The 19,991-nt window shown below is 41.2% G+C and overlaps 15 non-coding genes across 15 annotated transcripts; all 15 read left to right on the forward strand.

Annotated features, from left to right (window-relative positions):
• Positions 1–662: 662 nt before the first annotated feature.
• Positions 663–734, forward strand: TRNAG-UCC (transfer RNA glycine (anticodon UCC)). The gene has a single exon. It is a non-coding gene; the product is annotated as a tRNA-Gly (tRNA).
• Positions 735–2,656: 1,922 nt separating this feature from the next.
• On the forward strand, positions 2,657–2,728 carry TRNAG-UCC (transfer RNA glycine (anticodon UCC)). Its single transcript has one exon. It is a non-coding gene; the product is annotated as a tRNA-Gly (tRNA).
• Positions 2,729–3,982: 1,254 nt separating this feature from the next.
• On the forward strand, positions 3,983–4,054 carry TRNAG-UCC (transfer RNA glycine (anticodon UCC)). The gene has a single exon. It is a non-coding gene; the product is annotated as a tRNA-Gly (tRNA).
• A 1,151-nt stretch (positions 4,055–5,205) lies between these two features.
• Positions 5,206–5,277, forward strand: TRNAG-UCC (transfer RNA glycine (anticodon UCC)). The gene has a single exon. It is a non-coding gene; the product is annotated as a tRNA-Gly (tRNA).
• A 267-nt stretch (positions 5,278–5,544) lies between these two features.
• On the forward strand, positions 5,545–5,616 carry TRNAG-UCC (transfer RNA glycine (anticodon UCC)). The gene has a single exon. It is a non-coding gene; the product is annotated as a tRNA-Gly (tRNA).
• Positions 5,617–5,883: 267 nt separating this feature from the next.
• TRNAG-UCC (transfer RNA glycine (anticodon UCC)) lies at positions 5,884–5,955 on the forward strand. The gene has a single exon. It is a non-coding gene; the product is annotated as a tRNA-Gly (tRNA).
• Positions 5,956–10,547: 4,592 nt separating this feature from the next.
• On the forward strand, positions 10,548–10,619 carry TRNAG-UCC (transfer RNA glycine (anticodon UCC)). Its single transcript has one exon. It is a non-coding gene; the product is annotated as a tRNA-Gly (tRNA).
• Positions 10,620–13,520: 2,901 nt separating this feature from the next.
• TRNAG-UCC (transfer RNA glycine (anticodon UCC)) lies at positions 13,521–13,592 on the forward strand. Its single transcript has one exon. It is a non-coding gene; the product is annotated as a tRNA-Gly (tRNA).
• Positions 13,593–13,859: 267 nt separating this feature from the next.
• Positions 13,860–13,931, forward strand: TRNAG-UCC (transfer RNA glycine (anticodon UCC)). The gene has a single exon. It is a non-coding gene; the product is annotated as a tRNA-Gly (tRNA).
• Positions 13,932–15,531: 1,600 nt separating this feature from the next.
• Positions 15,532–15,603, forward strand: TRNAG-UCC (transfer RNA glycine (anticodon UCC)). The gene has a single exon. It is a non-coding gene; the product is annotated as a tRNA-Gly (tRNA).
• Positions 15,604–16,528: 925 nt separating this feature from the next.
• On the forward strand, positions 16,529–16,600 carry TRNAG-UCC (transfer RNA glycine (anticodon UCC)). The gene has a single exon. It is a non-coding gene; the product is annotated as a tRNA-Gly (tRNA).
• A 267-nt stretch (positions 16,601–16,867) lies between these two features.
• On the forward strand, positions 16,868–16,939 carry TRNAG-UCC (transfer RNA glycine (anticodon UCC)). Its single transcript has one exon. It is a non-coding gene; the product is annotated as a tRNA-Gly (tRNA).
• Positions 16,940–17,871: 932 nt separating this feature from the next.
• On the forward strand, positions 17,872–17,943 carry TRNAG-UCC (transfer RNA glycine (anticodon UCC)). The gene has a single exon. It is a non-coding gene; the product is annotated as a tRNA-Gly (tRNA).
• Positions 17,944–18,868: 925 nt separating this feature from the next.
• Positions 18,869–18,940, forward strand: TRNAG-UCC (transfer RNA glycine (anticodon UCC)). Its single transcript has one exon. It is a non-coding gene; the product is annotated as a tRNA-Gly (tRNA).
• A 925-nt stretch (positions 18,941–19,865) lies between these two features.
• Positions 19,866–19,937, forward strand: TRNAG-UCC (transfer RNA glycine (anticodon UCC)). The gene has a single exon. It is a non-coding gene; the product is annotated as a tRNA-Gly (tRNA).
• The last annotated feature ends 54 nt before the right edge of the window (positions 19,938–19,991 follow it).

A 19,991-nucleotide genomic window follows, 5' to 3' on the forward strand; every position in this document is an offset into this window, starting at 1 on the left:
GTGGTATAGTGGTGAGCATAGCTGCCTTCCAAGCAGTTTACCCGGGTTCGATTCCCGGCCAACGCAGTTTTTTCATACTTCCAATTGTTATTGAGCATGTTCTCGGATCAAAAGTTCATGAACAATGTTCAAAGCTTTGTAAAAATCATGATATCTTCCTATAAAAAATACTTTTGATACCATCCCTGTCTGAGGTACTCCCTAAATATTGTTTCAATCATTTCAGTCAAGCCATGGTGTAACATGGCATCTCGTGCATATTTTTAGAACATGTAACCTGACTTACGTACTTGGGAAATATTTGCTTTAGCAGACTCAGTCAAACGTTGGTGGTATAGTGGTGAGCATAGCTGCCTTCCAAGCAGTTGACCCGGGTTCGATTCCCGGCCAACGCAGTTTTTTCATACTTCCAAATGTTACTACCATACTTCCAGCATGTTCTCGGATCAAAAGTTCATGAACATTGTTCAAAGCTTTGTAAAATGTATGATATCTTCCTATAAAAATTACTTTTGATTCCATCCCTGTCTGAGGTACTCCTTTTATATTGTTTCAATCATTTCAGTCAAGCCATGGTGTAACATGGCATCTCGTGCATATTTTTAGAACATGTAACCTGACTTACGTACTTGGGAAATATTTGCTTTAGCAGACTCAGTCAAGCGTTGGTGGTATAGTGGTGAGCATAGCTGCCTTCCAAGCAGTTGACCCGGGTTCGATTCCCGGCCAACGCAGTTTTTTCATACTTCCAAATGTTATTGAGCATGTTCTCGGATCAAAAGTTCATGAACAATGTTCAAAGCTTTGTAAAATTCATGATATCTTCCTATAAAAAATACTTTTGATACCATCCCTGTCTGAGGTACTCCCTAAATATTGTTTCAATCATTTCAGTCAAGCCATGGTGTAACATGGCATCTCGTGCATATTTTTAGAACATGTGACCTGACTTACGTACTTGGGAAATATTTGCTTTAGCAGACTCAGTCAAGCAATGGTGTTATAGTGGTGAGCATAGCTGCCTTCAAAGCAGTTGACCCGGGTTTGATTCCCGGCCAACGCAGTTTTTTCATACTTCCAAATGTTATTGAGCATGTTCTCAGATCAAAAGTTCATTAACAATGTTCAAAGCTTTGTAAAATGTATGATATCTTCCTATAAAAATTACTTTTGATTCCATCCCTGTCTGAGGTACTCCTTTTATATTGTTTCAATCATTTCAGTCAAGCCATGGTGTAACATGGCATCTCGTGCATATTTTTAGAACATGTAACCTGACTTACGTACTTGGGAAATATTTGCTTTAGCAGACTCAGTCAAGCGTTGGTGGTATAGTGGTGAGCATAGCTTCCTTCCAAGCAGTTGACCCGGGTTCGATTCCCGGCCAACGCAGTTTTTTCATACTTCCAAATGTTACTACCATACTTCCAGCATGTTCTCGGATCAAAAGTTCATGAACATTGTTCAAAGCTTTGTAAAATGTATGATATCTTCCTATAAAAATTACTTTTGATTCCATCCCTGTCTGAGGTACTCCTTTTATATTGTTTCAATCATTTCAGTCAAGCCATGGTGTAACATGGCATCTCGTGCATATTTTTAGAACATGTAACCTGACTTACGTACTTGGGAAATATTTGCTTTCGCAGACTCAGTCAAGCGTTGGTGGTATAGTGGTGAGCATAGCTGCCTTCCAAGCAGTTGACCCGGGTTCGATTCCTGGCCAACGCAGTTTTTTCATACTTCCAAATGTTATTGAGCATGTTCTCGGATCAAAAGTTCATGAACAATGTTCAAAGCTTTGTAAAATTCATGATATCTTCCTATAAAAAATACTTTTGATACCATCCCTGTCTGAGGTACTCCCTAAATATTGTTTCAATCATTTCAGTCAAGCCATGGTGTAACATGGCATCTCGTGCATATTTTTAGAACATGTGACCTGACTTACGTACTTGGGAAATATTTGCTTTAGCAGACTCAGTCAAGCAATGGTGTTATAGTGGTGAGCATAGCTGCCTTCAAAGCAGTTGACCCGGGTTTGATTCCCGGCCAACGCAGTTTTTTCATACTTCCAAATGTTATTGAGCATGTTCTCGGATCAAAAGTTCATTAACAATGTTCAAAGCTTTGTAAAATGTATGATATCTTCCTATAAAAATTACTTTTGATTCCATCCCTGTCTGAGGTACTCCTTTTATATTGTTTCAATCATTTCAGTCAAGCCATGGTGTAACATGGCATCTCGTGCATATTTTTAGAACATGTGACCTGACTTACGTACTTGGGAAATATTTGCTTTAGAAGACTCAGTCAAGCGTTGGTGGTATAGTGGTGAGCATAGCTGCCTTCCAAGCAGTTTACCCGGGTTCGATTCCCGGCCAACGCAGTTTTTTCATACTTCCAAATGTTACTACCATACTTCCAGCATGTTCTCGGATCAAAAGTTCATGAACATTGTTCAAAGCTTTGTAAAATGTATGATATCTTCCTATAAAAATTACTTTTGATTCCATCCCTGTCTGAGGTACTCCTTTTATATTGTTTCAATCATTTCAGTCAAGCCATGGTGTAACATGGCATCTCGTGCATATTTTTAGAACATGTAACCTGACTTACGTACTTGGGAAATATTTGCTTTAGCAGGCTCAGTCAAGCGTTGGTGGTATAGTGGTGAGCATAGCTGCCTTCCAAGCAGTTGACCCGGGTTCGATTCCCGGCCAACGCAGTTTTTTCATACTTCCAAATGTTATTGAGCATGTTCTCGGATCAAAAGTTCATGAACAATGTTCAAAGCTTTGTAAAATTCATGATATCTTCCTATAAAAAATACTTTTGATACCATCCCTGTCTGAGGTACTCCCTAAATATTGTTTCAATCATTTCAGTCAAGCCATGGTGTAACATGGCATCTCGTGCATATTTTTAGAACATGTGACCTGACTTACGTACTTGGGAAATATTTGCTTTAGCAGACTCAGTCAAGCAATGGTGTTATAGTGGTGAGCATAGCTGCCTTCAAAGCAGTTGACCCGGGTTTGATTCCCGGCCAACGCAGTTTTTTCATACTTCCAAATGTTATTGAGCATGTTCTCGGATCAAAAGTTCATTAACAATGTTCAAAGCTTTGTAAAATGTATGATATCTTCCTATAAAAATTACTTTTGATTCCATCCCTGTCTGAGGTACTCCTTTTATATTGTTTCAATCATTTCAGTCAAGCCATGGTGTAACATGGCATCTCGTGCATATTTTTAGAACATGTGACCTGACTTACGTACTTGGGAAATATTTGCTTTAGAAGACTCAGTCAAGCGTTGGTGGTATAGTGGTGAGCATAGCTGCCTTCCAAGCAGTTTACCCGGGTTCGATTCCCGGCCAACGCAGTTTTTTCATACTTCCAATTGTTATTGAGCATGTTCTCGGATCAAAAGTTCATGAACAATGTTCAAAGCTTTGTAAAATTCATGATATCTTCCTATAAAAAATACTTTTGATACCATCCCTGTCTGAGGTACTCCCTAAATATTGTTTCAATCATTTCAGTCAAGCCATGGTGTAACATGGCATCTCGTGCATATTTTTAGAACATGTAACCTGACTTACGTACTTGGGAAATATTTGCTTTAGCAGACTCAGTCAAGCGTTGGTGGTATAGTGGTGAGCATAGCTGCATTCCAAGCAGTAGACCCGGGTTCGATTCCCGGCCAACGCAGTTTTTTCATACTTCCAAATGTTACTACCATACTTCCAGCATGTTCTCGGATCAAAAGTTCATGAACATTGTTCAAAGCTTTGTAAAATGTATGATATCTTCCTATAAAAATTACTTTTGATTCCATCCCTGTCTGAGGTACTCCTTTTATATTGTTTCAATCATTTCAGTCAAGCCATGGTGTAACATGGCATCTCGTGCATATTTTTAGAACATGTAACCTGACTTACGTACTTGGGAAATATTTGCTTTAGCAGACTCAGTCAAGCGTTGGTGGTATAGTGGTGAGCATAGCTGCCTTCCAAGCAGTTGACCCGGGTTCGATTCCCGGCCAACGCAGTTTTTTCATACTTCCAAATGTTATTGAGCATGTTCTCGGATCAAAAGTTCATGAACAATGTTCAAAGCTTTGTAAAATTCATGATATCTTCCTATAAAAAATACTTTTGATACCATCCCTGTCTGAGGTACTCCCTAAATATTGTTTCAATCATTTCAGTCAAGCCATGGTGTAACATGGCATCTCGTGCATATTTTTAGAACATGTGACCTGACTTACGTACTTGGGAAATATTTGCTTTAGCAGACTCAGTCAAGCAATGGTGTTATAGTGGTGAGCATAGCTGCCTTCAAAGCAGTTGACCCGGGTTTGATTCCCGGCCAACGCAGTTTTTTCATACTTCCAAATGTTATTGAGCATGTTCTCAGATCAAAAGTTCATTAACAATGTTCAAAGCTTTGTAAAATGTATGATATCTTCCTATAAAAATTACTTTTGATTCCATCCCTGTCTGAGGTACTCCTTTTATATTGTTTCAATCATTTCAGTCAAGCCATGGTGTAACATGGCATCTCGTGCATATTTTTAGAACATGTGACCTGACTTACGTACTTGGGAAATATTTGCTTTAGAAGACTCAGTCAAGCGTTGGTGGTATAGTGGTGAGCATAGCTGCCTTCCAAGCAGTTTACCCGGGTTCGATTCCCGGCCAACGCAGTTTTTTCATACTTCCAATTGTTATTGAGCATGTTCTCGGATCAAAAGTTCATGAACAATGTTTAAAGCTTTGTAAAATTCATGATATCTTCCTATAAAAAATACTTTTGATACAATCCCTGTCTGAGGTACTCCCTAAATATTGTTTCAATCATTTCAGTCAAGCCATGGTGTAACATGGCATCTCGTGCATATTTTTAGAACATGTAACCTGACTTACGTACTTGGCCAACGCAGTTTTTTCATACTTCCAATTGTTATTGAGCATGTTCTCGGATCAAAAGTTCATGAACAATGTTCAAAGCTTTGTAAAATTCATGATATCTTCCTATAAAAAATACTTTTGATACAATCCCTGTCTGAGGTACTCCCTAAATATTGTTTCAATCATTTCAGTCAAGCCATGGTGTAACATGGCATCTCGTGCATATTTTTAGAACATGTAACCTGACTTACGTACTTGGGAAATATTTGCTTTAGCAGACTCAGTCAAGCGTTGGTGGTATAGTGGTGAGCATAGCTGCCTTCCAAGCAGTTGACCCGGGTTCGATTCCCGGCCAACGCAGTTTTTTCATACTTCCAAATGTTACTACCATACTTCCAGCATGTTCTCGGATCAAAAGTTCATGAACATTGTTCAAAGCTTTTTAAAATGTATGATATCTTCCTATAAAAATTACTTTTGATTCCATCCCTGTCTGAGGTACTCCTTTTATATTGTTTCAATCATTTCAGTCAAGCCATGGTGTAACATGGCATCTCGTGCATATTTTTAGAACATGTAACCTGACTTACGTACTTGGGAAATATTTGCTTTAGCAGACTCAGTCAAGCGTTGGTGGTATAGTGGTGAGCATAGCTGCCTTCCAAGCAGTTGACCCGGGTTCGATTCCCGGCCAACGCAGTTTTTTCATACTTCCAAATGTTACTACCATACTTCCAGCATGTTCTCGGATCAAAAGTTCATGAACATTGTTCAAAGCTTTGTAAAATGTATGATATCTTCCTATAAAAATTACTTTTGATTCCATCCCTGTCTGAGGTACTCCTTTTATATTGTTTCAATCATTTCAGTCAAGCCATGGTGTAACATGGCATCTCGTGCATATTTTTAGAACATGTAACCTGACTTACGTACTTGGGAAATATTTGCTTTAGCAGACTCAGTCAAGCGTTGGTGGTATAGTGGTGAGCATAGCTGCCTTCCAAGCAGTTGACCCGGGTTCGATTCCCGGCCAACGCAGTTTTTTCATACTTCCAAATGTTACTACCATACTTCCAGCATGTTCTCGGATCAAAAGTTCATGAACATTGTTCAAAGCTTTGTAAAATGTATGATATCTTCCTATAAAAATTACTTTTGATTCCATCCCTGTCTGAGGTACTCCTTTTATATTGTTTCAATCATTTCAGTCAAGCCATGGTGTAACATGGCATCTCGTGCATATTTTTAGAACATGTGACCTGACTTACGTACTTGGGAAATATTTGCTTTAGAAGACTCAGTCAAGTGTTGGTGGTATAGTGGTGAGCATAGCTGCCTTCCAAGCAGTTTACCCGGGTTCGATTCCCGGCCAACGCAGTTTTTTCATACTTCCAAATGTTACTACCATACTTCCAGCATGTTCTCGGATCAAAAGTTCATGAACATTGTTCAAAGCTTTGTAAAATGTATGATATCTTCCTATAAAAATTACTTTTGATTCCATCCCTGTCTGAGGTACTCCTTTTATATTGTTTCAATCATTTCAGTCAAGCCATGGTGTAACATGGCATCTCGTGCATATTTTTAGAACATGTGACCTGACTTACGTACTTGGGAAATATTTGCTTTAGAAGACTCAGTCAAGCGTTGGTGGTATAGTGGTGAGCATAGCTGCCTTCCAAGCAGTTTACCCGGGTTCGATTCCCGGCCAACGCAGTTTTTTCATACTTCCAAATGTTACTACCATACTTCCAGCATGTTCTCGGATCAAAAGTTCATGAACATTGTTCAAAGCTTTGTAAAATGTATGATATCTTCCTATAAAAAATACTTTTGATTCCATCCCTGTCTGAGGTACTCCTTTTATATTGTTTCAATCATTTCAGTCAAGCCATGGTGTAACATGGCATCTCGTGCATATTTTTAGAACATGTAACCTGACTTACGTACTTGGGAAATATTTGCTTTAGCAGACTCAGTCAAGCGTTGGTGGTATAGTGGTGAGCATAGCTGCCTTCCAAGCAGTTGATCCGGGTTCGATTCCCGGCCAACGCAGTTTTTTCATACTTCCAGCATGTTCTCGGATCAAAAGTTCATGAACATTGTTCAAAGCTTTGTAAAATGTATGATATCTTCCTATAAAAATTACTTTTGATTCCATCCCTGTCTGAGGTACTCCTTTTATATTGTTTCAATCATTTCAGTCAAGCCATGGTGTAACATGGCATCTCGTGCATATTTTTAGAACATGTAACCTGACTTACGTACTTGGGAAATATTTGCTTTAGCAGACTCAGTCAAGCGTTGGTGGTATAGTGGTGAGCATAGCTGCCTTCCAAGCAGTTGACCCGGGTTCGATTCCCGGGCAACGCAGTTTTTTCATACTTCCAAATGTTATTGAGCATGTTCTCGGATCAAAAGTTCATGAACAATGTTCAAAGCGTTGTAAAATTCATGATATCTTCCTATAAAAAATACTTTTGATTCCATCCCTGTCTGAGGTACTCCCTAAATATTGTTTCAATCATTTCAGTCAAGCCATGGTGTAACATGGCATCTCGTGCATATTTTTAGTACATGTGACCTGACTTACGTACTTGGGAAATATTTGCTTTAGCAGACTCAGTCAAGCAATGGTGTTATAGTGGTGAGCATAGCTGCCTTCAAAGCAGTTTACCCGGGTTCGATTCCCGGCCAACGCAGTTTTTTCATACTTCCAAATGTTACTACCATACTTCCAGCATGTTCTCGGATCAAAAGTTCATGAACATTGTTCAAAGCTTTGTAAAATGTATGATATCTTCCTATAAAAATTACTTTTGATTCCATCCCTGTCTGAGGTACTCCTTTTATATTGTTTCAATCATTTCAGTCAAGCCATGGTGTAACATGGCATCTCGTGCATATTTTTAGAACATGTGACCTGACTTACGTACTTGGGAAATATTTGCTTTAGAAGACTCAGTCAAGTGTTGGTGGTATAGTGGTGAGCATAGCTGCCTTCCAAGCAGTTTACCCGGGTTCGATTCCCGGCCAACGCAGTTTTTTCATACTTCCAAATGTTACTACCATACTTCCAGCATGTTCTCGGATCAAAAGTTCATGAACATTGTTCAAAGCTTTGTAAAATGTATGATATCTTCCTATAAAAATTACTTTTGATTCCATCCCTGTCTGAGGTACTCCTTTTATATTGTTTCAATCATTTCAGTCAAGCCATGGTGTAACATGGCATCTCGTGCATATTTTTAGAACATGTGACCTGACTTACGTACTTGGGAAATATTTGCTTTAGAAGACTCAGTCAAGCGTTGGTGGTATAGTGGTGAGCATAGCTGCCTTCCAAGCAGTTTACCCGGGTTCGATTCCCGGCCAACGCAGTTTTTTCATACTTCCAAATGTTACTACCATACTTCCAGCATGTTCTCGGATCAAAAGTTCATGAACATTGTTCAAAGCTTTGTAAAATGTATGATATCTTCCTATAAAAAATACTTTTGATTCCATCCCTGTCTGAGGTACTCCTTTTATATTGTTTCAATCATTTCAGTCAAGCCATGGTGTAACATGGCATCTCGTGCATATTTTTAGAACATGTAACCTGACTTACGTACTTGGGAAATATTTGCTTTAGCAGACTCAGTCAAGCGTTGGTGGTATAGTGGTGAGCATAGCTGCCTTCCAAGCAGTTGATCCGGGTTCGATTCCCGGCCAACGCAGTTTTTTCATACTTCCAGCATGTTCTCGGATCAAAAGTTCATGAACATTGTTCAAAGCTTTGTAAAATGTATGATATCTTCCTATAAAAATTACTTTTGATTCCATCCCTGTCTGAGGTACTCCTTTTATATTGTTTCAATCATTTCAGTCAAGCCATGGTGTAACATGGCATCTCGTGCATATTTTTAGAACATGTAACCTGACTTACGTACTTGGGAAATATTTGCTTTAGCAGACTCAGTCAAGCGTTGGTGGTATAGTGGTGAGCATAGCTGCCTTCCAAGCAGTTGACCCGGGTTCGATTCCCGGGCAACGCAGTTTTTTCATACTTCCAAATGTTATTGAGCATGTTCTCGGATCAAAAGTTCATGAACAATGTTCAAAGCGTTGTAAAATTCATGATATCTTCCTATAAAAAATACTTTTGATTCCATCCCTGTCTGAGGTACTCCCTAAATATTGTTTCAATCATTTCAGTCAAGCCATGGTGTAACATGGCATCTCGTGCATATTTTTAGTACATGTGACCTGACTTACGTACTTGGGAAATATTTGCTTTAGCAGACTCAGTCAAGCAATGGTGTTATAGTGGTGAGCATAGCTGCCTTCAAAGCAGTTGACCCGGGTTCGATTCCCGGCCAACGCAGTTTTTTCATACTTCCAAATTTTATTGAGCATGTTCTCGGATCAAAAGTTCATGAACAATGTTCAAAGCGTTGTAAAATTCATGATATCTTCCTATAAAAAATACTTTTGATACCATCCCTGTCTGAGGTACTCCCTAAATATTGTTTCAATCATTTCAGTCAAGCCATGGTGTAACATGGCATCTCGTGCATATTTTTAGAACATGTGACCTGACTTACGTACTTGGGAAATATTTGCTTTAGCAGACTCAGTCAAGCAATGGTGTTATAGTGGTGAGCATAGCTGCCTTCAAAGCAGTTGACCCGGGTTTGATTCCCGGCCAACGCAGTTTTTTCATACTTCCAAATGTTATTGAGCATGTTCTCAGATCAAAAGTTCATTAACAATGTTCAAAGCTTTGTAAAATGTATGATATCTTCCTATAAAAATTACTTTTGATTCCATCCCTGTCTGAGGTACTCCTTTTATATTGTTTCAATCATTTCAGTCAAGCCATGGTGTAACATGGCATCTCGTGCATATTTTTAGAACATGTGACCTGACTTACGTACTTGGGAAATATTTGCTTTAGAAGACTCAGTCAAGCGTTGGTGGTATAGTGGTGAGCATAGCTGCCTTCCAAGCAGTTTACCCGGGTTCGATTCCCGGCCAACGCAGTTTTTTCATACTTCCAAATGTTACTACCATACTTCCAGCATGTTCTCGGATCAAAAGTTCATGAACATTGTTCAAAGCTTTGTAAAATGTATGATATCTTCCTATAAAAATTACTTTTGATTCCATCCCTGTCTGAGGTACTCCTTTTATATTGTTTCAATCATTTCAGTCAAGCCATGGTGTAACATGGCATCTCGTGCATATTTTTAGAACATGTGACCTGACTTACGTACTTGGGAAATATTTGCTTTAGAAGACTCAGTCAAGCGTTGGTGGTATAGTGGTGAGCATAGCTGCCTTCCAAGCAGTTTACCCGGGTTCGATTCCCGGCCAACGCAGTTTTTTCATACTTCCAAATGTTACTACCATACTTCCAGCATGTTCTCGGATCAAAAGTTCATGAACATTGTTCAAAGCTTTGTAAAATGAATGATATCTTCCTATAAAAAAAACTTTTGATTCCATCCCTGTCTGAGGTACTCCTTTTATATTGTTTCAATCATTTCAGTCAAGCCATGGTGTAACATGGCATCTCGTGCATATTTTTAGAACATGTAACCTGACTTACGTACTTGGGAAATATTTGCTTTAGCAGACTCAGTCAAGCGTTGGTGGTATAGTGGTGAGCATAGCTGCCTTCCAAGCAGTTGACCCGGGTTCGATTCCCGGCCAACGCAGTTTTTTCATACTTCCAAATGTTATTGAGCATGTTCTCGGATCAAAAGTTCATGAACAATGTTCAAAGCGTTGTAAAATTCATGATATCTTCCTATAAAAAATACTTTTGATTCCATCCCTGTCTGAGGTACTCCCTAAATATTGTTTCAATCATTTCAGTCAAGCCATGGTGTAACATGGCATCTCGTGCATATTTTTAGTACATGTGACCTGACTTACGTACTTGGGAAATATTTGCTTTAGCAGACTCAGTCAAGCAATGGTGTTATAGTGGTGAGCAGGGGCGCTGGAACGTTTTTAGGTGGGGGGGGGCAAGATATAATCTCATTTTGGCGCCCCCTAAATTGCTATATGTTACCCCCGGGCACTATACACACTGGCAGCGGCATATACACGTGGGCATTATACACAGGGCAGCGGCATATATGCATGGGCATTATACACAGGGCAGCGGCATATATGCGTGGGCATTATACACCGGGGGGATTGAGGGGACTGTCACTGCTGGAGCTAGAGCAGGAGTGCTGCAATGCTGAGAGCCTGCTGACACATGCATTCAGTTCTAGCAGGGAAAGTACACTTTGTACTTCTACGGAGCGGCAGACGGGCAAATGATGAATGGGGCAAAGAGGGTCTTTTCCGGGAATCCCTGAGGCTCCAGCCACACATCAGGGTAGGGACAGGGAATTCAACGTGGGCTCCTAGCTTTAGCACAGCGAGACGTTGGTGGCAGGGAGTGGAGCGTGGGACACCAGTCAGGGGCCCTTGTAAGGGAGAGTACCTGTATCCTGGAACAAGGTGCAGGCTCCTGCCCGTCTCGACTGGTCCTCCGGCCATCGGTCAGGCTGGCGCTGGCTTCCTCTCCTGTGCAGGGGCGTTCTAGTGTGGGCGCTGCTATTGCAGCGTTGCCACACTCAGATGCACCGCTTCTGCTCTGGGCTGCTTCAAGTGGGGAGGGTCTCTACGCCCGCGTGTCCCTCCTTCCTCTTCGGCTCCCCGCAGCAGTCATCCATGTGGGCGGACGGCTGCGAATAGGAATCGGATTCTTGCTGAGGCGCTAAAGCAGCTGTGCGGGCGGGCGGCTGCAATTAATCAGTAATATAGGCCAGGGGTAGGCAAGTAATTTTTGATGGAGTCCGGAATTTTGAAATGATTTTGGTCGATGTCCAAAAAATGCTGCCAATACGGGGACAATGCTGCCAATACAGGCACAATGTTGGCAATACGGGGACACTGCTGGCAATACGGGCAATACAGGCACAATGCTGGCAATACGGGCACAATGCTGGCAATACGGGCACAATGCTGGCAATACGGGCACAATACAGGCACAATGATGGCAATACGGGGACACTGCTGGCAATACGGGCACACTGCTGGCAATACGGGGGACACTGCTGGCAATACGGGGACACTGCTGGCAATACGGGGACACTGCTGGCAATACGGGCACACTGCTGGCAATACGGGGACACTGCTGGCAATACGGGGACACTGCTGGCAATAAGGGCACAATGCTGGCAATAAGGGCACAATGCTGGCAATAAGGGCACAATGCTGGCAATAAGGGCACAATGCTGGCAATACGGGCACAATGCTGGCAATACGGGCACAATGCTGGCAATAAGGGCACACTGCTGGCAATAAGAGGACACTGCTGGCTATACGAGGACACTGCTGGCAATACGGGGACACTGCTGGCAATACGGGGACACTGCTGGCAATAAGGGCACAATGCTGGCAATAAGGGCACAATGCTGGCAATAAGGGCTCAATGCTGGCAATACGGGCACAATACAGGCACAATGCTGGCAATACGGGCACAATACAGGCACAATGCTGGCAATACGGGGACACTGCTGGCAATACAGGCAATACAGGCACAATGCTGGCAATACGGGGACAATGCTGGCAATACGGGCACAATGCTGGCAATACGGGGACACTGCTGGCAATACGGGGACACTGCTGGCAATACAGGGACACTGCTGGCAATAAGGGCACACTGCTGGCAATAAGGGCACACTGCTGGCAATAAGGGCACACTGCTGGCAATAAGGGCACAATGCTGGCAATAAGGGCACAATGCTGGCAATAAGGGCACACTGCTGGCAATATGGGGACACTGCTGGCAATATGGGGACACTGCTGGCAATAAGGGCACAATGCTGGCAATAAGGGCACACTGCTGGCAATAAGGGCACACTGCTGGCAATAAGGGCACACTGCTTGCAATATGGGGACACTGCTGGCAATTTTGCTCACCTCTTTGGTCCTTGATTCTGCGGGCGGGTGGGCAGCGCCGGGCGGGAGGGAGGGCGGGCGGCCGGGCAGCGCCGGGCGGGAGGGAGGGCGGCCGGGCAGCAGGGAGGACGGCCGGGCAGCGCCGGGCGGGAGGGAGGGCGGCTGGGCTTGGCGCGCGCTGGCCGCATCTTCAGCCCCCGCCCACATGAGCCGCTCACTAGTCAGGGGAAGGAGACGTCACGTCTCCTTCCCCTGGCTTCCGCATCTGCCTTAGCGCCGCCGCCACAGAAATTTTGGGGGGGGCAAGCTGCCCCCTCGCCCCCCCCGTTCCGGCGCCACTGGTGGTGAGCATAGCTGCCTTCAAAGCAGTTGACCCGGGTTCGATTCCCGGCCAACGCAGTTTTTTCATACTTCCAAATTTTATTGAGCATGTTCTCGGATCAAAAGTTCATTAACAATGTTCAAAGCTTTGTAAAATGTATGATATCTTCCTATAAAAATTACTTTTGATTCCATCCCTGTCTGAGGTACTCCTTTTATATTGTTTCAATCATTTCAGTCAAGCCATGGTGTAACATGGCATCTCATGCATATTTTTAGAACATGTGAAATGACTTACGTACTTGGGAAATATTTGCTTTAGCAGACTCAGTCAAGCGTTGGTGGTATAGTGGTGAGCATAGCTGCCTTCCAAGCAGTTGACCCGGGTTCGATTCCCGGCCAACGCAGTTTTTTCATACTTCCAAATGTTACTACCATACTTCCAGCATGTTCTCGGATCAAAAGTTCATGAACATTGTTCAAAGCTTTGTAAAATGTATGATATCTTCCTATAAAAATTACTTTTGATTCCATCCCTGTCTGAGGTACTCCTTTTATATTGTTTCAATCATTTCAGTCAAGCCATGGTGTAACATGGCATCTCGTGCATATTTTTAGAACATGTAACCTGACTTACGTACTTGGGAAATATTTGCTTTAGCAGACTCAGTCAAGCGTTGGTGGTATAGTGGTGAGCATAGCTGCCTTCCAAGCAGTTGACCCGGGTTCGATTCCCGGCCAACGCAGTTTTTTCATACTTCCAAATGTTATTGAGCATGTTCTCGGATCAAAAGTTCATGAACAATGTTCAAAGCGTTGTAAAATTCATGATATCTTCCTATAAAAAATACTTTTGATTCCATCCCTGTCTGAGGTACTCCCTAAATATTGTTTCAATCATTTCAGTCAAGCCATGGTGTAACATGGCATCTCGTGCATATTTTTAGTACATGTGACCTGACTTACGTACTTGGGAAATATTTGCTTTAGCAGACTCAGTCAAGCAATGGTGTTATAGTGGTGAGCATAGCTGCCTTCAAAGCAGTTGACCCGGGTTCGATTCCCGGCCAACGCAGTTTTTTCATACTTCCAAATTTTATTGAGCATGTTCTCGGATCAAAAGTTCATTAACAATGTTCAAAGCTTTGTAAAATGTATGATATCTTCCTATAAAAATTACTTTTGATTCCATCCCTGTCTGAGGTACTCCTTTTATATTGTTTCAATCATTTCAGTCAAGCCATGGTGTAACATGGCATCTCATGCATATTTTTAGAACATGTGAAATGACTTACGTACTTGGGAAATATTTGCTTTAGCAGACTCAGTCAAGCGTTGGTGGTATAGTGGTGAGCATTGCTGCTTCCAAGCAGTTGACCCGGGTTCGATTCCCGGCCAACGCAGTTTTTTCATACTTCCAAATGTTACTACCATACTTCCAGCATGTTCTTGGATCAAAAGTTCATGAACAATGTTCAAAGCTTTGTAAAATGTATGATATCTTCCTATAAAAATTACTTTTGATTCCTTCCCTGTCTGAGGTACTCCTTTTATATTGTTTCAATCATTTCAGTCAAGCCATGGTGTAACATGGCATCATGGCATCTCGTGCATATTTTTAGAACATGTGACCTGACTTACGTACTTGGGAAATATTTGCTTTAGCAGACGCAGTCAAGCGTTGGTGGTATAGTGGTGAGCATAGCTGCCTTCCAAGCAGTTGACTCGGGTTCGATTCCCGGCCAACGCAGTTTTTTCATACTTCCAAATGTTACTACCATACTTCAAGCATGTTCTCGGATCAAAAGTTCATGAACAATGTTCAAAGCTTTGTAAAATGTATGATATCTTCCTATAAAAATTACTTTTGATTCCATCCTTGTCTGAGGTACTCCTTTTATGTTGTTTCAATCATTTCAGTCAAGCCATGGTGTAACATGGCATCTCGTGCATATTTTTAGAACATGTAACCTGACTTACGTACTTGGGATATATTTGCTTTAGCAGACTCAGTCAAGCGTTGGTGGTATAGTGGTGAGCATAGCTGCCTTCCAAGCAGTTGACCCTTGTTCGATTCCCGGCCAACGCAGTTTTTTCATACTTCCAAATGTTATTGAGCATGTTCTCGGATCAAAAGTTCATGAACAATGTTCAAAGCTTTGTAAAATTCATGATATCTTCCTATAAAAATTACTTTTGATTCCATCCCTGTCTGAGGTACTCCTTTTATATTGTTTCAATCATTTCAGTCAAGCCATGGTGTAACATGGCATCTCGTGCATATTTTTAGAACATGTAACCTGACTTACGTACTTGGGAAATATTTGCTTTAGCAGACTCAGTCAAGCGTTGGTGGTATAGTGGTGAGCATAGCTGCCTTCCAAGCAGTTGACCCGGGTTCGATTCCCGGCCAACGCAGTTTTTTCATACTTCCAAATGTTATTGAGCATGTTCTCGGATCAAAAGTTCATGAACAATGTTCAAAGCTTTGTAAAATTCATGATATCTTCCTATAAAAAATACTTTTGATACCATCCCTGTCTGAGGTACTCCCTAAATATTGTTTCAATCATTTCAGTCAAGCCATGGTGTAACATGGCATCTCGTGCATATTTTTAGAACATGTGACCTGACTTACGTACTTGGGAAATATTTGCTTTAGCAGACTCAGTCAAGCAATGGTGTTATAGTGGTGAGCATAGCTGCCTTCAAAGCAGTTGACCCGGGTTTGATTCCCGGCCAACGCAGTTTTTTCATACTTCCAAATGTTATTGAGCATGTTCTCGGATCAAAAGTTCATTAACAATGTTCAAAGCTTTGTAAAATGTATGATATCTTCCTATAAAAATTACTTTTGATTCCATCCCTGTCTGAGGTACTCCTTTTATATTGTTTCAATCATTTCAGTCAAGCCATGGTGTAACATGGCATCTCGTGCATATTTTTAGAACATGTGACCTGACTTACGTACTTGGGAAATATTTGCTTTAGAAGACTCAGTCAAGCGTTGGTGGTATAGTGGTGAGCATAGCTGCCTTCCAAGCAGTTTACCCGGGTTCGATTCCCGGCCAACGCAGTTTTTTCATACTTCCAAATGTTACTACCATACTTCCAGCATGTTCTCGGATCAAAAGTTCATGAACATTGTTCAAAGCTTTGTAAAATGTATGATATCTTCCTATAAAAAATACTTTTGATTCCATCCCTGTCTGAGGTACTCCTTTTATATTGTTTCAATCATTTCAGTCAAGCCATGGTGTAACATGGCATCTCGTGCATATTTTTAGAACATGTAACCTGACTTACGTACTTGGGAAATATTTGCTTTAGCAGACTCAGTCAAGCGTTGGTGGTATAGTGGTGAGCATAGCTGCCTTCCAAGCAGTTGACCCGGGTTCGATTCCCGGCCAACGCAGTTTTTTCATACTTCCAAATGTTACTACCATACTTCCAGCATGTTCTCGGATCAAAAGTTCATGAACATTGTTCAAAGCTTTGTAAAATGTATGATATCTTCCTATAAAAATTACTTTTGATTCCATCCCTGTCTGAGGTACTCCTTTTATATTGTTTCAATCATTTCAGTCAAGCCATGGTGTAACATGGCATCTCGTGCATATTTTTAGAACATGTAACCTGACTTACGTACTTGGGAAATATTTGCTTTAGCAGACTCAGTCAAGCGTTGGTGGTATAGTGGTGAGCATAGCTGCCTTCCAAGCAGTTGACCCGGGTTCGATTCCCGGCCAACGCAGTTTTTTCATACTTCCAAATGTTATTGAGCATGTTCTCGGATCAAAAGTTCATGAACAATGTTCAAAGCGTTGTAAAATTCATGATATCTTCCTATAAAAAATACTTTTGATTCCATCCCTGTCTGAGGTACTCCCTAAATATTGTTTCAATCATTTCAGTCAAGCCATGGTGTAACATGGCATCTCGTGCATATTTTTAGTACATGTGACCTGACTTACGTACTTGGGAAATATTTGCTTTAGCAGACTCAGTCAAGCAATGGTGTTATAGTGGTGAGCATAGCTGCCTTCAAAGCAGTTGACCCGGGTTCGATTCCCGGCCAACGCAGTTTTTTCATACTTCCAAATTTTATTGAGCATGTTCTCGGATCAAAAGTTCATTAACAATGTTCAAAGCTTTGTAAAATGTATGATATCTTCCTATAAAAATTACTTTTGATTCCATCCCTGTCTGAGGTACTCCTTTTATATTGTTTCAATCATTTCAGTCAAGCCATGGTGTAACATGGCATCTCATGCATATTTTTAGAACATGTGAAATGACTTACGTACTTGGGAAATATTTGCTTTAGCAGACTCAGTCAAGCGTTGGTGGTATAGTGGTGAGCATTGCTGCTTCCAAGCAGTTGACCCGGGTTCGATTCCCGGCCAACGCAGTTTTTTCATACTTCCAAATGTTACTACCATACTTCCAGCATGTTCTTGGATCAAAAGTTCATGAACAATGTTCAAAGCTTTGTAAAATGTATGATATCTTCCTATAAAAATTACTTTTGATTCCTTCCCTGTCTGAGGTACTCCTTTTATATTGTTTCAATCATTTCAGTCAAGCCATGGTGTAACATGGCATCATGGCATCTCGTGCATATTTTTAGAACATGTGACCTGACTTACGTACTTGGGAAATATTTGCTTTAGCAGACTCAGTCAAGCGTTGGTGGTATAGTGGTGAGCATAGCTGCCTTCCAAGCAGTTGACCCGGGTTCGATTCCCGGCCAACGCAGTTTTTTCATACTTCCAAATGTTACTACCATACTTCCAGCATGTTCTCGGATCAAAAGTTCATGAACATTGTTCAAAGCTTTGTAAAATGTATGATATCTTCCTATAAAAATTACTTTTGATTCCATCCCTGTCTGAGGTACTCCTTTTATATTGTTTCAATCATTTCAGTCAAGCCATGGTGTAACATGGCATCTCGTGCATATTTTTAGAACATGTAACCTGACTTACGTACTTGGGAAATATTTGCTTTAGCAGACTCAGTCAAGCGTTGGTGGTATAGTGGTGAGCATAGCTGCCTTCCAAGCAGTTGACCCGGGTTCGATTCCTGGCCAACGCAGTTTTTTCATACTTCCAAATGTTATTGAGCATGTTCTCGGATCAAAAGTTCATGAACAATGTTCAAAGCGTTGTAAAATTCATGATATCTTCCTATAAAAAATACTTTTGATTCCATCCCTGTCTGAGGTACTCCCTAAATATTGTTTCAATCATTTCAGTCAAGCCATGGTGTAACATGGCATCTCGTGCATATTTTTAGTACATGTGACCTGACTTACGTACTTGGGAAATATTTGCTTTAGCAGACTCAGTCAAGCAATGGTGTTATAGTGGTGAGCATAGCTGCCTTCAAAGCAGTTGACCCGGGTTCGATTCCCGGCCAACGCAGTTTTTTCATACTTCCAAATTTTATTGAGCATGTTCTCGGATCAAAAGTTCATTAACAATGTTCAAAGCTTTGTAAAATTCATGATATCTTCCTATAAAAATTACTTTTGATTCCATCCCTGTCTGAGGTACTCCTTTTATATTGTTTCAATCATTTCAGTCAAGCCATGGTGTAACATGGCATCTCGTGCATATTTTTAGAACATGTAACCTGACTTACGTACTTGGGAAATATTTGCTTTAGCAGACTCAGTCAAGCGTTGGTGGTATAGTGGTGAGCATAGCTGCCTTCCAAGCAGTTGACCCGGGTTCGATTCCCGGCCAACGCAGTTTTTTCATACTTCCAAATGTTATTGAGCATGTTCTCGGATCAAAAGTTCATGAACAATGTTCAAAGCTTTGTAAAATTCATGATATCTTCCTATAAAAAATACTTTTGATACCATCCCTGTCTGAGGTACTCCCTAAATATTGTTTCAATCATTTCAGTCAAGCCATGGTGTAACATGGCATCTCGTGCATATTTTTAGAACATGTGACCTGACTTACGTACTTGGGAAATATTTGCTTTAGCAGACTCAGTCAAGCAATGGTGTTATAGTGGTGAGCATAGCTGCCTTCAAAGCAGTTGACCCGGGTTTGATTCCCGGCCAACGCAGTTTTTTCATACTTCCAAATGTTATTGAGCATGTTCTCGGATCAAAAGTTCATTAACAATGTTCAAAGCTTTGTAAAATGTATGATATCTTCCTATAAAAATTACTTTTGATTCCATCCCTGTCTGAGGTACTCCTTTTATATTGTTTCAATCATTTCAGTCAAGCCATGGTGTAACATGGCATCTCGTGCATATTTTTAGAACATGTGACCTGACTTACGTACTTGGGAAATATTTGCTTTAGAAGACTCAGTCAAGCGTTGGTGGTATAGTGGTGAGCATAGCTGCCTTCCAAGCAGTTTACCCGGGTTCGATTCCCGGCCAACGCAGTTATTTCATACTTCCAAATGTTACTACCATACTTGCAGCATGTTCTCGGATCAAAAGTTCATGAACATTGTTCAAAGCTTTGTAAAATGTATGATATCTTCCTATAAAAAATACTTTTGATTCCATCCCTGTCTGAGGTACTCCTTTTATATTGTTTCAATCATTTCAGTCAAGCCATGGTGTAACATGGCATCTCGTGCATATTTTTAGAACATGTAACCTGACTTACGTACTTGGGAAATATTTGCTTTAGCAGACTCAGTCAAGCGTTGGTGGTATAGTGGTGAGCATAGCTGCCTTCCAAGCAGTTGACCCGGGTTCGATTCCCGGCCAACGCAGTTTTTTCATACTTCCAAATGTTAATACCATACTTCCAGCATGTTCTCGGATCA

This window comes from Crinia signifera, chromosome 3 (genome assembly GCF_055691185.1).
Source record: "Crinia signifera chromosome 3, ASM5569118v1, whole genome shotgun sequence".
Taxonomy (NCBI): Eukaryota; Metazoa; Chordata; class Amphibia; order Anura; family Myobatrachidae; genus Crinia; species Crinia signifera.